The following is a 15,203-nucleotide window of genomic DNA, read 5'->3' on the forward strand; positions in this document are numbered from 1 at the left end:
GCAAAGTGAGAAAATCAGTCTATTCATTCAAATGGGTTGAATCTATTCACTCCTATAAGAATAAAGACAGAAATGCTAGGATAAATATTAAAAAAGATCTGTCTACCTACAGAAAACAAACAAACAAAAAAAATGTAGCCATCAAAAATAAATCCAATAAACTGGGTTTAAGCAATCAGAGTTGGTGACAAACAATACCTACTACCAACAATAGTTCCTAATTTCTCAAACTGGGAAAGGTGGAGGGGGAGGTGTGTGCTGATAGGTGCTCACCACCATAGTAATGCAGATGGTGTGCTCTTTCATATTTCTTTTGTGAATTGAATCAACAACTCACAAGTGTAAAAGAGGAAGGCTTTGGCCCCTGAAACTCAAATCTTCATGAATGGTGCCTCTCCCTGTCCATCCTCTCTTTTGCATCTGTTCTGATACACCTTTGATTAAGGGCTAAAGTGATTCAACTCACCAATTCAACACATAGCTACTTATTTCTGTTACTTTTGCTAATCTAATTTTCTTTCACTTCAATAAGTTGTATGATTTCCCTGTAAGATCATACACCAGAGTTAAGAAAGTAGAAGAGGATAAATCAATGGGTCAACTGGCAGCCTGCCTCCAACTACAACACGAAGTAGCACTCCATAATAATTTAGAATTTGTAAGGCTCTTGCAAAAAAACCACAGAAATTTCAACTGAGAAAAAAATCCTCTTTTCACCACCATTTCATATGTTTGTGTGATAGCATTTTCTATATTTACCTTTTCATTGCACAGTCTTGATCTCTAAGTTCTTTTTTTCCAAATTCCAAAAATTAAAAGTATGAAGCCCCTAGCTGGATGAGGAAGGTGACATTTACCATGCTACTTTTTTTTTTTTTTTTTTAATGACTTTGTAGCCAAGCTAACTGTCTCTTCAAATGATCTTGGTGTCAAACAAACAGCTTTCAGTCAAGCATCTCCACTAAATCCCTGAAGTGGCTTTAAACTGGTTGAAAGCACTTCAGCACCGGCATATATCCAAGGTCAAACATGAGTTTATATTCAAAGACTAATCTACTTGGATAGCACTCAAAAAAACAGTATATGTTAAGTTTTATATCCAGCCCACATTATTTGCAAACAAAGCAGGTATTACTGATTTAACTGAGCATTCTGTTGGAATAGACTGTTGATTTCTATAGCAAACTAGCAAAGCACCATTACCACTAGGAGGTTTTGTAAAATAAGAAGTTCATTTGTAAACTGAGAACTAATTTCAAGTTTAATTTTGAAAATTTCAGAATTTCCCACAAAACACTTTACTTAATTCAATTTATAAATGGGATCAGTCCTGCCAAAAAATAACACTGTTTGATTTGACAGTCAAGAAAACGTGACATTTAATGACTGGACTACAGATAATTTGCACCAAGATGATGACCTAGTGTTGAGACAATCTTTAAAAGGCCTTCAAGGAGCAGAGATCTATAGCAGAACAAAAAAACTATCCAGAACCTTTCAGCTGATTGCTCCCAAGAAGTCACTGCTTCGCACATGGAAGGATAAACCTTAACTCCATGGAGTTTAACACCAATGGCAGATGCTAAAGCACACTTGAATCCAGAAAAACCTGTTTCAGGTTACACTATACTGGCAAAGAGATCAAAATATGAGAAAACATATTCTTTCAGTGGTCTCGTAGTCTTGCATGGATTTAACGCGGGAATCCCATTAGCACTGTTTGACACTGCAGATGCACTCACCGTTTCACTACAGTTACAGGAATATCAATATGCAGACTTTCTCCCCCCTTACAGAGCCTGACATTCCTATTAAAAAATCAACTAAAGAAAGGTTAAATATAACTCCAAAGGTAATTTCAGTCAATTACACCTCTGGCATCTAGTTTTTTCTGAAAAATTCAGACTTGGTAGAGATACAGTCATTTCAGACTATATTAAATTAAAGCATAGAGAACAAAGGTATCTTACCTACAGAAAAAAGTTCTACTCTCTCCACCAATTTGCCTTTTGCTTTTCTCCTGGCTTTTCTGAACAAGTTGTTCTGAAAAGTGTACGGCTCAGACTCATTAAGATACAAATGCAAGTAACAGAATCTGAAGATGCAGTTCAGAACATTCAAACCAGGCTCTCCTTTGCTTTCCAGTAACTTGCTCTGCAGAAACATCCTTAAATTTCTCTGCTGGCTTCAGGAGATTTAGCATGCACAGACCAACAGTCTGTCTTCCTTTCTAGCTCAGTGCCAGCAATAACTTTTAAGATTTTGCAAACCAGCCAAACTCAAACATTTTTCATTTGTTTTGGGGTTTGGATGATGTTTGAATTCAACTAGATTCAACATTAATCCCTAGACTTTTCCTGAGGTTTTAGTGTAAGCCAATCCTAATTTGGAACATTCTGACAGATCTTCATTCCTGGTCTAAACTAGCCAGTTATCCCTCAGCACTAACCTGCTTCGCTATTCTTTAGTCTCCAGGGGAAAACATTGCACAAGAGCTAACAAAACACATCTCATTTGGATAAAACAACTAATACACTAAGAGCGCAGTATTTTGGCTTAAAAAAAGTGAGCCCTTATATCTGGCTTTCTGGGAATTCCCTATGCAAGAATTACGCATTTGAAACATCTAACAGAATGGGATTGGAATGAAATTCAAAGGTAAGCTAGCCCACAAACAGAACCTTTCAAATAACTGTAGGTAATTTCTAGATATTAAAATATATACATATGTGCTTGGGAGGGTGTGTGTATATAAATGTTAACTTGATCACTATTACTTTTGCAGCATAAACTTTTGAAAGTAGAAATTACAAGTATTATCCTTTACAGGTATAGCTAGACTAGTCTCATGTTTTGGCATGATACGTTGTAAATATCTTTTTCAACGTCCTGCAAATTACACTTTCCTATGTTTTTTTCCCTTTTACACTTAGCAAATATTCACTTTTCGCTCCAAGATGCCTGTGAAGAAGATTCTTCTTCCTAATAAACAATTATTTAACATTGTATTAGTGGAGATACAATAGCACATAACAACTATACACATGCAAAACATCAGTAGTACCTCAGGCTTAAATCAGCAGAGGCTATATTTTTATAGCATCTGGAATACAGTCTTACAGTCTTTGAACTGCCTGTAAATTTACTACAATAAAAATATCTTTCTCTTACAGAGATATGTAGATCTATCTTTGCAGAAAGATATTACATCTTTCAAAATAGTCAAACAATTCTTCAGCTTCTTTTCCCAGTAAATAAAAAGGGAAAGGGGAAAAAAAACCCACATAAAAATGGAAAGTACCTGCAACTATTGCAGGTGTAAAGAAAAAGGGGACTATGTATATGCAAATAAATATAATTACAAATGATGAGTTGCATTAGACAAAGTTTTTCAATGTTCTGATTTTCCCCTAATATTCTAATGGAGCTATAGGTCTCTGAATAAAGAACAGTTTGTTTAATTATGTCTCCAGATCTCCTTAGAAACAGGCTACAGAACTGCATTAAGACAATGATAAGGCAGCTTTTGGAGACAGACACAAGCAAAGTTAAAGAGAAGCGAAGTATTAGCATTACTGTACATACACTTGCACTATGCAGAAGCATCCAAGCAGCAGAGAAACTGATTCAGATTAAGTTTGGTCTCCCACTACTACAAAATGGTTCATTAAGACTACAGAAAGCTCCCAGTCAAGAAGAGCAGACAGCAGACTGGTTAAGACTGTAGCTATATAATAAATTATAACCACATAACTAATTATCTGAGCTTGGAAGAGGGAAAAATCAACGTTTTTTTCTGTTACATCTCCTCATGTTTCTTACCAGCACCTACGGGGCCACTCTTGTCATGTAAGATAACCACAGCCTTGCAGTTTTTATTTTTTGCCTTATTTCATCATAAAAGCTATGGTGTTCCTATAAGAATATGCTTCATGAGCTAGAGCTTTTACAACTTTCCTAACTTGTAGGAACATAATGGTAGAAACCTAACAAACATAAGCGCACATGCAAACTCTTCTCCCATCTCAATGCATTTTCTGATAATACTACTGACCAAATATTCCTGCATGGTCTGTAGCTAGGGTATTACAAGAAACTTGATAATTTCTCTTTTTTATTCCTTTCCACAACAACATTCATCTTGCAGAGTTGTTCTCTACCTATATGTAAGAGTTCAATATTAAAGTCTGAGGTTTGTGAAAGCAGGTTTGGGGAAAAAAGGCTAAATGTAATCAATATGGCAAGTATTCAAAACAGAGAATGCAAGCTTTTACTGTTCAACTAAGTTCTATAATTTGAAAATCCTTTTGAGAATTTTCCATCAGAAAATACTTGTAGCAAACCAAGCACACAAGCATTAAAACTAAAACAGATATTGAGAAAACAGAAATATCCAGCTGAAGACAAGTTTAGAGGAGATTTGTCAAGTGATGCATAATTATGAAGACATATTTTAGGTGTATGTTACACAAAAAGTAGAGTGCCACTGTAGTAATATAAGCAATCAGAATATATAAACAGTTAGCATTCAGCTAGGTTACTTTTCAGAATTTAAGGAATTAAAGGACCTAAACTACTTGTTTCATATTTTTATTCAATTTAACTACCCAGAATACTTCAGTTTCTTTGGCTACTCATTGCTGCACCTGTTTCCAAAACATCTTCAGCTGGCTTAGCCCGTGACTAATAGCAGCCATGTCCAGGGAGTGGCTATTTAAAGAAAGATCCTTCCTCTGATTCCCTAAAACTGTTCAATATATTAAAGAACAAGAATAAAATTTTTGAAGTTGTATAGGTGATATAAGAGTCTGTTCACTGCTTTCAAGTGTGCTGAAGCTATTATGTAAAGTCCATTTTTTTTCCTTCAAAGTCTTTAAGCCTCTTATACTAAAACCTTCATTTTTTTAGCCTCTTTTCAAAAAGTAACATTTAGGATTACCAAAATGAAAGAGAAAAATTCTATCTTAAGTTTTACTTGATAGCCTTTTCTATGTCAACAATTCTGCTGTTACTTTCCACATTAAACCCTGTTCTGTTCTCAAAAACTGAACAAGAGGCACTCTTAAGAGGTCCTCGGTTCCAGAGTTAATGCTGCATTCTTACCATGCCTATCAACAGAGTATCAGTGCCTCCATCAAATCAGCATGTTACAGTATCAACTTCGTATGTCAATGAAATTCTAATTCATTACATGTTTATGATCAGTGTTTTTTCCCTAAGCCTAAGAAGATAATTAAAGAGGAATTCTGAAATACATAGCTTAAAGGATAAACCTAATCTTCCAATATGACTGTATGACTAATCAGCCCACTGTAACGTTGGCTTTCACAGAAATACTGTGCATCACCACTGCTAAAAGAGGAATACACAGCTAAAGCACGCTGGCCTTTCTTAGCAAATGATGTGTGCCCACACACTCATGTACTTGGCTGGAATGTTGTTTCAGTGGACACAAAGGCTGTATTAAGAGAAACTGCCAGATAAAAGAAAAGATGCTGTAGTTCCTTTAAGACTAAGGAGTTTTCTTGTAAACACAAGTCCAATTTGCAGATCACATTCAAGTATTGTAGTGTATATTTTTCCATCCCAAGTTCAACTGTGGGCAAGCATTGTAAGGATATCCTGCTACAGCAGTAAGATAGTATCTGGATTTGTCTGGAATCAAATACCTGAAGTTTACCATTTTCTTCTTGTTTGTTTGTTTTTATATATACATATATATATATATATTTCTAAGAAGATCACAATTTGCTTGCTCAAAATTCCAGCTAAGTAAAAACAATATAGCTAACTAGAGAAACTTGATCAGGCCAGCCTAAGCATCATGAATGATTTTTATTCCACAAAATAGAAGCTATGTTTGATATTTATGGTCATACGATAATTAAGATTTAGTTACACCATTTCAGATGTTCCAATAAGTGCTGTTGCACAGTAAGTTACTCCAGTTAGAAACAGGCAGATTGTTCTCTATTTTAATGCAAAACAGAGTAAGGATAACTTTACTGATCTGAAATAAAGACTACTGGAGATAAAAATAAAAGCCTTCCACTAATTTAAAACTGACCTACTACCACTCGAGTTGCTATCTAGATGCTACCAATACCATGCACATTACCAGTGAAAAAAGTCTGTCGTAGCAGGACATACACCTCTCTCTGTCTGATTGATATATTATTAATATTATGCTGTCATCAAAAGAGAATTTGTCTTACTATACAGAATATAACAAAAGCAGCTCATGCAGTTTCCTTGCATCTAGAAACCTAAAGAACCCTACCCTGCTAAGTGTATATATAAATATGTATTTTGTATTATGTAAAATGTAGAGAGTGAAATATGTTTAACTCATCAATCCAATTTTGACTCCCATCAGACACAGTACAGTGAAATCAGAATATTAGCTCAACAGCCAAACAATTACTAACAAAGAAAAACTGAATTGCTGCAGACAGACATCTAATATATATACTAACACTTTCTGGAACTTCACAATAAGTTTTTCCAGGGAACTCACCTGGCAGCAGCCTTAGCGGCCCAACTCTAAAATGGATCAAGAATACCAGAACATATTTGAAGTGTGACTCTTGGCAGGTTTCAGTCCACATATCCAATACTGTACAGCATCAGGTGGCATAATGTTTTGTGCCACTTGATTTTTAGGACTATAAAAACTGCACTAGTAGTCTATGAGTAAAGGAATGAATCCAAGCTTTAATGACTTTTAAATTGTCCAACATTGCAGGAAAATAGGCATGAAATTCCACAAAGACGACAAAGACACTTTACAGTTACCCAAATCATGTTCTATGTGTAAATGTATGTGGATTGTCATTTTAAAGTTCTGGAAGAGCACCTTAGAATGAATCTGCATTTAAAAAAATGGAAATGACTCAGAGCTGAATTACAGTCTCCATTTTTGTCTCTGTTCCAGGCAGCAAGGTACATATTGGTACATATCATACTTTAATTTTCAAACAATACTGCAGTCTTATGCTTAAGTATTTCACTGTCTCCCTTGATGCACATCTAGCAGGACAACCCTCTAAAGAAATTGAAGTGGAAATTTATAAAGCTGTTGCTAGGTTTTCAAAAATGCATTTATATTTATGGAAGTACAAAGCTTAAGAATTACATATATTTTATTTCTAAGTTCAGTGATATAATTTGAGGTAACATTCATTTAATATTACAGCAACATCTATCTTTCAATAAGCAGAGCAGTAAAATAAGTTAAAAAGTGAAAACACATATTCCATTACAAATTCCTGAATTCTGAAATGCTGGTATAACATGTACTCATTTCCAAAATGTCTCAACCTCTTATTTTTATTCCCAGGAAAAGAAGTTACATCAACCTAAGTGTCACAGCATTAACAAAAAGATTAAGCTAACGCTTTCACTTAAACACTCATACAGGATATTGGAAAGTCTATCTTCCACCATTCTAAATTAATTAAAAGTATTCCTTGTGAGTCTTAGAAGAATGTATTCCACATTTATTTTTAAGAAAACGTGAAGTTTTAAATGTACAAACAAGAGATTTAGCGATTGCAATCTGCTCTTGAGAGGATAGCTGAAAATAGGAAGGAAAAAAATTATCACAGTGGATCAGACTGCCCTGCCACAAATTGAAACACTTTTTCCAGATCAGAAGAGAATGTGAAAAAACATACAAATTACGCCCTACTACATTATTTATTACTAGGTGAATCCTTGGATATGAATTTTGCTGAAGTCAAATCCCACCTCCCAAATATCATTTAGAAGGATTGTGTTAACAGTGAAGAATAATAAGTTAGAAGGGCATCTAAGGGAAAAAGGATCATAGATAAAAGTGAGAACCTAAGTTCCTGGAAAGTAAGATAACAAACGTCATCAAAATTTTTGCATTAATTTCCTGATAATAAGCAGAAAATATCGTACATCTCACTCTATCATCTCCAACTGGCATTAACACCCAACTGTCACCAAGTCCCCACTTGTCTACCCATAAATATATGGACCTTCTTAACAAGTATCAAAAAAAAAAAAAAAAAAAATCAGAAGTTTGACTTCTATTCCCTTCAATTTCCTTATTAAAGAAAGAGTGATGTAATTTATCCCCAAATTATCATTCCCTATTGTTTTAATTTGGAACCAACACAGCATGATTGCTTACATCTTCCACTCATTGGTAAAAATACCCATTGTCAGAGCGTATTATTAACATAAGTATTAGTTACATGAAGATTGCCACCTTGACACGATAGAAATCTAATATCTATAAATATTTTTCTGCAGAAAATTATAATACCAACAGTTTCTCTAATTTAGGGAGAAAGAGATATAATTGATATTAATGGCATTCTTTCCAAATACTGAATAAGAACCTGGGGGAGGAGAGGAAGCAGAAAGAGGAAGCCAAGCTTTTATTGGCCTCCTTAAAAATACTTTTTTGCCTGATACCATCTCTTCTTTAAAACCTCTTCATCTTTTGAAATTATGTTTACCATATCAAAAATTAAATTTTATTCATCACCTTCAAGGTACAGCATCAATTCCTTTTAATCTTTTCACTCAACACTTTCTAGAAAACATGGACTTCAAACCTATAGAGAAGTCCAGCACTCTATCTAGCAAGCAAGCATAGAAAACCCCCTATGGCAATTTCACCTGTAGAGAGTTTACAAAGTGTTTAGCCTGTAAACTGCTAACTTGGCAGTGGGATGGGGAAGAACGTGTGTTCACAAGCAGTTTAAATCAATCTGAATCAGTCTCTATGCACTACTGCTTTCATCTCCTTCCTTCCTCTGCCAGGGATCAGCCAGGACAGGGACTGACTGCAACTGAAGAGTAGATTTATCTAATTGTTCTTAATTTTAGTTTAGTTCCATGTACTCTGGGACCGTACAGATGGATTGCTAGCATGAAAGACAAAAATAAACAGCCAGGATTGGAAGAAGGACCCAAGACTGCATTCTTCCATGACCATACAAGCTGAATTTGACAACCTACTTACGAAACCAAATCCTTTGCTATTGGTTGTTGGGGGACAAACCAACAGATTAAACAATGAGAAGAAAAGTGTTGTTCAACAGTTAGTCCAGTTTGGGTGATCTGCTCTGCAACAGAGCTCTACAGATGGTTGCACTCACAGTTAGCTTAAATGACAACTGATGAATGCTGTCTCTATACAGGTACTCCTTAAGGTGATCTGCACAAGTCACCATCAAAGACTACATAATTTGGGAGTTCTGAATGCTAAAAAGTCTTTTCTTCAGCATACTGACTACCCTCTTCACTCAAGAGCATATACAGGCTCAAAAACAGCAATGGGAGCAAGTAACTTCAGGTTAACTGGCGATACTACTGCTAATGCTCACAGTAAGGAAAATGCCTTCTCATAGCTCAGCACAATGTTTCTGCTTAGCTCATAAGAAATTCTTTTTCACAGTGTTCCCAACAAGCTCAGGAATCCCCAAAATAGTGCTCCACATTCAAATAATTAATAAACACTCACTCAAGAAATCAGTGTCACACAGTGCTCGCACATAACGCAGGGAAGTCACCTCAGTCCTAGTTTCCTACAGGTAACTCAGCAACACCCTCCACCACCCTGCTCTGACATTCTCACAACTGGGTTCCCAGAGCTTGCTTACCAACTGTGCTTGCTAAACAGGTCATGACTGCTTTATAGACTGCCAAAAAAAAAAAAAAACCAAACCAAAAAAACCAAAACCAAACCAAACCAACAAACAAACAAAAAAAAAACCAAACAATAGTGCTTTATTAATTTCTCCTCTGAATCAAACTAATCTTCAGAAGGAAAGTAGATGTCTTGTCAAGTATAGAATACCAAAGTGGCTTGCTGACTTTTCTATACCTGAATTCCTTGAAATATCCTCTCATCTGGTCACCCCATGTTAACAGGAAAAAAAAAGAACAAAAAACCAAACTACCCAGATTTATGACTTTCCATCAAAACCTTTTAAAATAATTATTCTAACACACATTAAATCACTAACATTTAGTTCATGCATAAGGCTAAACAATTTTTCTTAGTTCCCTGGAGGCCTTTTGAAGTTTTCTAGAAGTCTTTAAAAACCCATTTCACGCACATATCATATCCAAGCAAATATCCAGGAAGTGGTAGTAAGCACAGTAACTGGACAACACTAGAAGTGCTAAGTAGAAAAGGTAGAAAAGTGGTACTTGTTACTGAAATATATTAACTAAAAAGCAAGCAGCTGTACAAGCCCTGACTTACCAACATTTCTCAGCTGTGAGGCAAAAAAAGTTCAAGATCCATATTTTTCAGCTTTGTACATTTCAGTAAAAACAGCTGAAGTGCCTATTATAGTAAGTAGAAATGCAAAGAATCTATTGTTGCATTTCACAACAGGTAGTGAACAGAAAGTAGGTTAACTGCTTTTTTAAAGTAAGTATGAACTGATAAATAATCTAGCATTTGGGTAGCTGTGTATCACAGGGTGCAAAGTAAATTTAAGCTCTAGGTTTTTCTGTAAATATTTTTTTCTTTTTCAAATGAGGACACCTCAAACTTCCTTTTATTCTTCAGCCTATTATAAAAGTATATGTTTCTAAGCAATATGTATGTATCTATAGGATTTAAACAAAACTTTGAAACCAATTTGTGACAACAGTATTATTTCCACCTATCTCAAAGTTAGCCCTTATTTTTCAGTTTACATGACCAGCAAAGCATTCAGATTAAGTATTTGCTAGTAACTGTAAATCTTAGTATCTCAAAACCACTGCACTTTGTTTCAAAAGACTTTTCAACTACAGTGCAGAATTTCTTTGAGAACAGACACCTAATGTGTACCACAGCACGCCTCTGCACTACAAGTACGCAATACTTGTTTCGGATTACAAAGTGAAATGAATAACCATCTCAAAGTGTTCTAGTGAGGATACGCACATTCTTATTCTAACATTCTTCTTAAGAGAGTATGCTGATACAATAGTTATGCTGCCATGAGAGCATTGATCCAAAAGTCTTCACCAACTTTAAAGATAATAATGCAGGCAACTTCACTGTTTTAATGCTCACAGTTTATTACAACTTCAGTCTTTTCAGTCTTCAGCCTTTTTTCCACTACATGGTCTAATTAACTTTGAGTCCTTATCAACCAATAAACTATTCAACAGCCACACACTACACACGCAGATTCAAGTTCAAGACTTCAATGCTGTTTAGCCACTGTAAAACATACAAAGATTGACATTTAAAAAGTGCAAATAACTAATTTCAAAATAACAGATTATTCCAACATGACTTGTAATTGCTGAGTGCAAGTGGTGTTTGCTTTCCTTTCTACATAATTATGCAAGCATGAGGAAGTCAATAACTGCCTCTGATCACTTGTTCCAACTGGAACATCAGGAAAGAACTTAAGAAAATCATTTTTCATAATGCAAAAGCAAGTTACAGGGGAAAACCACGTCCTAAGACTTACCTGTTCTCCTGCCTCCCTCACAAAAATGAGGTACTCTTCCTTTATAAATCTCTATTTCTGCTGTAATTCAAATAATTAAGCAAAAAGTAAAAGGTCAGTACATTCCATGACTGGTTTCCTGCCTCCATAAGAGCAATGGTACTTTCAACTGACTTATGCTTGAAGTTGGAAATTAGTGACTGAAAAGTTTACTAGATATTTCACTTTTGTCCTCTGCTATACTGGAACAGAATATGAGCAATGGTCTGGCAGCTTAAAGGGAAAGCAGCTAAAAGCAGCTACAGCATCAGTGTGCACCGAAGATCTCTGTGGATAGGTGGAGAGGTCACTAGGAGAGACTACCAAAAACAAAACGTAAATTCAGGATCAATTCAAATCAAACCAAAACAAAAAATCTACCATAAACTGTACACACAGCTTCCTTAATTTGTTAATAAGGCAGCTTTGCACAAGCACTCAGGAACATCTAGGGATACCAAGCAGAAATATCTACCTACAGCCATTAAATATTCCATATTTTACAGACTGAAAAACATTACATGCACATAGCATCAAAACATTTGAACTTTTATTTCAGATCTCTTAATTCATAGAGCATTGCTGTAGCTTCTGGGACCATCCACTATTTTGATCTCCATACAGCAGTGAACTTTTTACTATAGTGGGCATATTACCTTCATTCACATATTTAAATGCTGTGATACATATTAAACGTCTAAGGAGCATTTGCAATAGTTCTTACTACAAATCATTGTTGAAATCAAGCTTGTGCTTGTTTCTTTCTTTAAAAGCAGAAACTCTGCTTTCCTGACTTTCAGGGGAAAAATAGAAACAAGTTGTAATGTGTTTTTATATTTATTGCTATCTACTTAGTAAGTAGTAATTTGATGGCATGTAATTAGTCTTTAAATCAAACAGATTCTACAAGCTTCTGAAGCATACTTAATGCAAAAAGGTCTTACGCAAAAGGTGCCTAAATTAAACAACTTCACTACCACAGGCAAGCAATCCTAGCCATTATCTATCTATACAATGGTATTAACTATCAGAGGTCATTCAACACAAGAAAAAGTCTGATTTAGTAGAACTCACAATAACAAGCACAGTTATATTAAGACTTGAATACTTCTTGGAAGACATTTTTCAAGGCTGCTTAGAAGTGGTCTTTACAGTCCATGAGAGGACTACTTAATAGGCTAAAGTTACTAATTTATACAAGGGACTTTATTTCCTTGGACTCAGCTGGGTTATTACAAGGAGAACAATTATGCCAACAGCTTTGGAGCTGGTAATCTCTCAGCAGGCAGTACACCTTTCTTGTCTCAAAGGGTTCCAAAATGCAAGAGCACGAGTAACTTACAGTTTTCTAATAATACAACTTGGTGTTCTTCCTAAATATACTTCACTGTGTTTTACAAAGAATAATAAATGTTCTATCCATACTACACAGGTGGGAAAAGAAGTCACTAAAGCTAAATGAGTTGTTCAAATTCACCTGAAGAGACAAAGATACCAACAAGGAATCCAATTTTAATGCTCTATGCACCAGAATACACAAACCTCTGCACCTGAAAGAATGACCAAGGCGTAAATGAAAAGAGGCCTCAATCGGGCAGTCAGCAGCAAGTCTGCAGTCAGCAGACTAAAAGCAAGACTAGGCCTTAAAGCATTAAATCCTCTACATGCTAAAGTGTCCTTGAGGCACACACTCTTTCAATAACTTACAAAACAAATGCACAGAAGTATGCAGTCATATTTAAACAGTATCTTGATCTAGTACAGTCAATGTTACCTTGTAGTGATACAAACAGAAAGCTCATAATTCTCTTAAGCACTCTTCCTGACTTCTTCTTATTGGACTAACTTGTATCCTTGTAAGCTTAACTAATAAATTACAAATTTAAGCCAGCCAGAAAGACTGATACACTGTATTACAGTCGTAGTTAGACTACTGAATCTTAGAAATTTCTTTTGAGCCACAATTCTGTGAAAAGTTTCACTGTAGTAACTAAAGCTTCAACATAATGACTTACAGATTAACCTCCCTTAACATGACATGGCATAGTAAATAAAGTACTGGGAGTTATCTCAAGCAGATGTAAGTTTAACACTATATATACACAAATTGCAAAAACTGCAGACTTAAACTTAGCACTTGAACACTCTAACAGAAGTCATCCCGATTTTAAAAATAAACATGCAACAGTAGCACAAAACTTACTGAACAATAAGTAAACTCTTTTTTATGTCTCTTTTAACAGGTTTCTGTGTTGCTACTTTAAATTTAATCATCTGCTATACATTCAATTCGGCTTGAAGTAGATCTATATCACTATTTCACAGAACACTTTGCGTTCCACTTGTGATCTGACCTCCTTGTGCTCCCTACTGTCTACCTACACATTAATATGTCTCTAAAACCACAGTATCTGAACCTAATCTCCATGGTAACTGTATGATTTGTTTACATGGAAAAAGTATATTAGAAATGTATGTAAATTTAACTGTCATTTAAATAACTGTTTTTTTCCTTCTACGGGGAAAAAAGCTCCCTATACTGCCTCCTATTTACCTTGCTTCCATCTCCTGCATCCCCACCAAGCATTAAGCCACATTTGGAAAGCTCCCTATCATACAACCTCAATAGCCTGTTGTTGTAAATTCACAGTTTACTTTTCATAAGGCAGGCATGCAGTATTTTAGATCTTAGCACTTGTTAAAAAAAGATCATAGAGAGGGCAATTAAAACATAATTTTTAAAAAATATTACCATAAAGTCACCTAAATAAAAAAAAACATGCTAAACCTTTAACAGCTATACAAAAGACACTGCTGCTCAGCAACTCAGATCAATCTAGAAATTAAAAGAGTTTCTATCATTTAGCATTTCCAGCAGTGAATAGAGTACTAGGAACACATTTTATGTAATACTCATTCACAGACAGTAGGCACAACTCTGATAGTGCAAGACCCCACATAGAGACTGCTCTTTTTTTATTAATAAATACCAAAGAATTGATGTACCACAGGTTTGTAACGATTGTCTTTTATAAGATTTACAGTATTTTGAAATGAGATTTACTGCTGCCCAGCAGGACCGGGAGCTGAATTACACAGGGGTCATGGTAACAGTAAATGGCAGTTTGAGTGAGACATATCAGCAAAACGATAAAAAAACCCCTAACAAACCCAGCTGCTAAAAACTACACAGGTCTTTGCTACACACAGAAATCATTCTATTCCACTGATATGATTTATTTTCCTATAAAGCTTGTATAATATATTAAACATAAATAGTCTAGAAAGGTCTCAGAGAAGAAAAACGCACGACAGTGAGATACTTGAATACTCCAGAGCACCGAGAGGAAAATTAGAACCTGTTTGAAAATCTTTCCGCACCTTACAGCGATCATTTCACTGCAGAGAATCTCTTACACGCACCCTCCCTCTGATAACATCAAGATTATCTATTCAACAAAACTCCTATTAACGAACAAAAAGTAAGTAAATCTACCCCCTATTAAAGTAAACACGTTTGAAGAGCCAGCATTTCCCCTGCAATGTTACTTTCTCAAGCAGGGTGACTGTCCCCTGCTTCTCCGTGAAGCAAGCTCAGCCCAGGCAGCCATGTCCTTATTCTCCTACAATGTTTCTGAAGGAGAACAACCTTTCTCAGGGAACTTACAGCTTCCCCCAGCATAACGCGGTGGAGCAAAGCCTGCCCCACCATCAGCGAACGAG

General features: G+C 35.5%; 1 protein-coding gene across 3 annotated transcripts in view; it reads right to left on the reverse strand.

The window, feature by feature from the left end:
• The window catches only part of ARID4B (AT-rich interaction domain 4B), an 88,674-nt gene that overhangs the window by 71,927 nt on the left and 1,544 nt on the right, over positions 1-15,203 (reverse strand). The gene's annotated exons all lie outside the window — the stretch shown is intronic.

Source organism: Empidonax traillii, unplaced genomic scaffold, assembly GCF_003031625.1.
Source record: "Empidonax traillii isolate 1590-97213 ecotype Southwest subspecies unplaced genomic scaffold, ASM303162v1 scaffold773:size403244, whole genome shotgun sequence".
NCBI classification, from domain to species: Eukaryota; Metazoa; Chordata; class Aves; order Passeriformes; family Tyrannidae; genus Empidonax; species Empidonax traillii.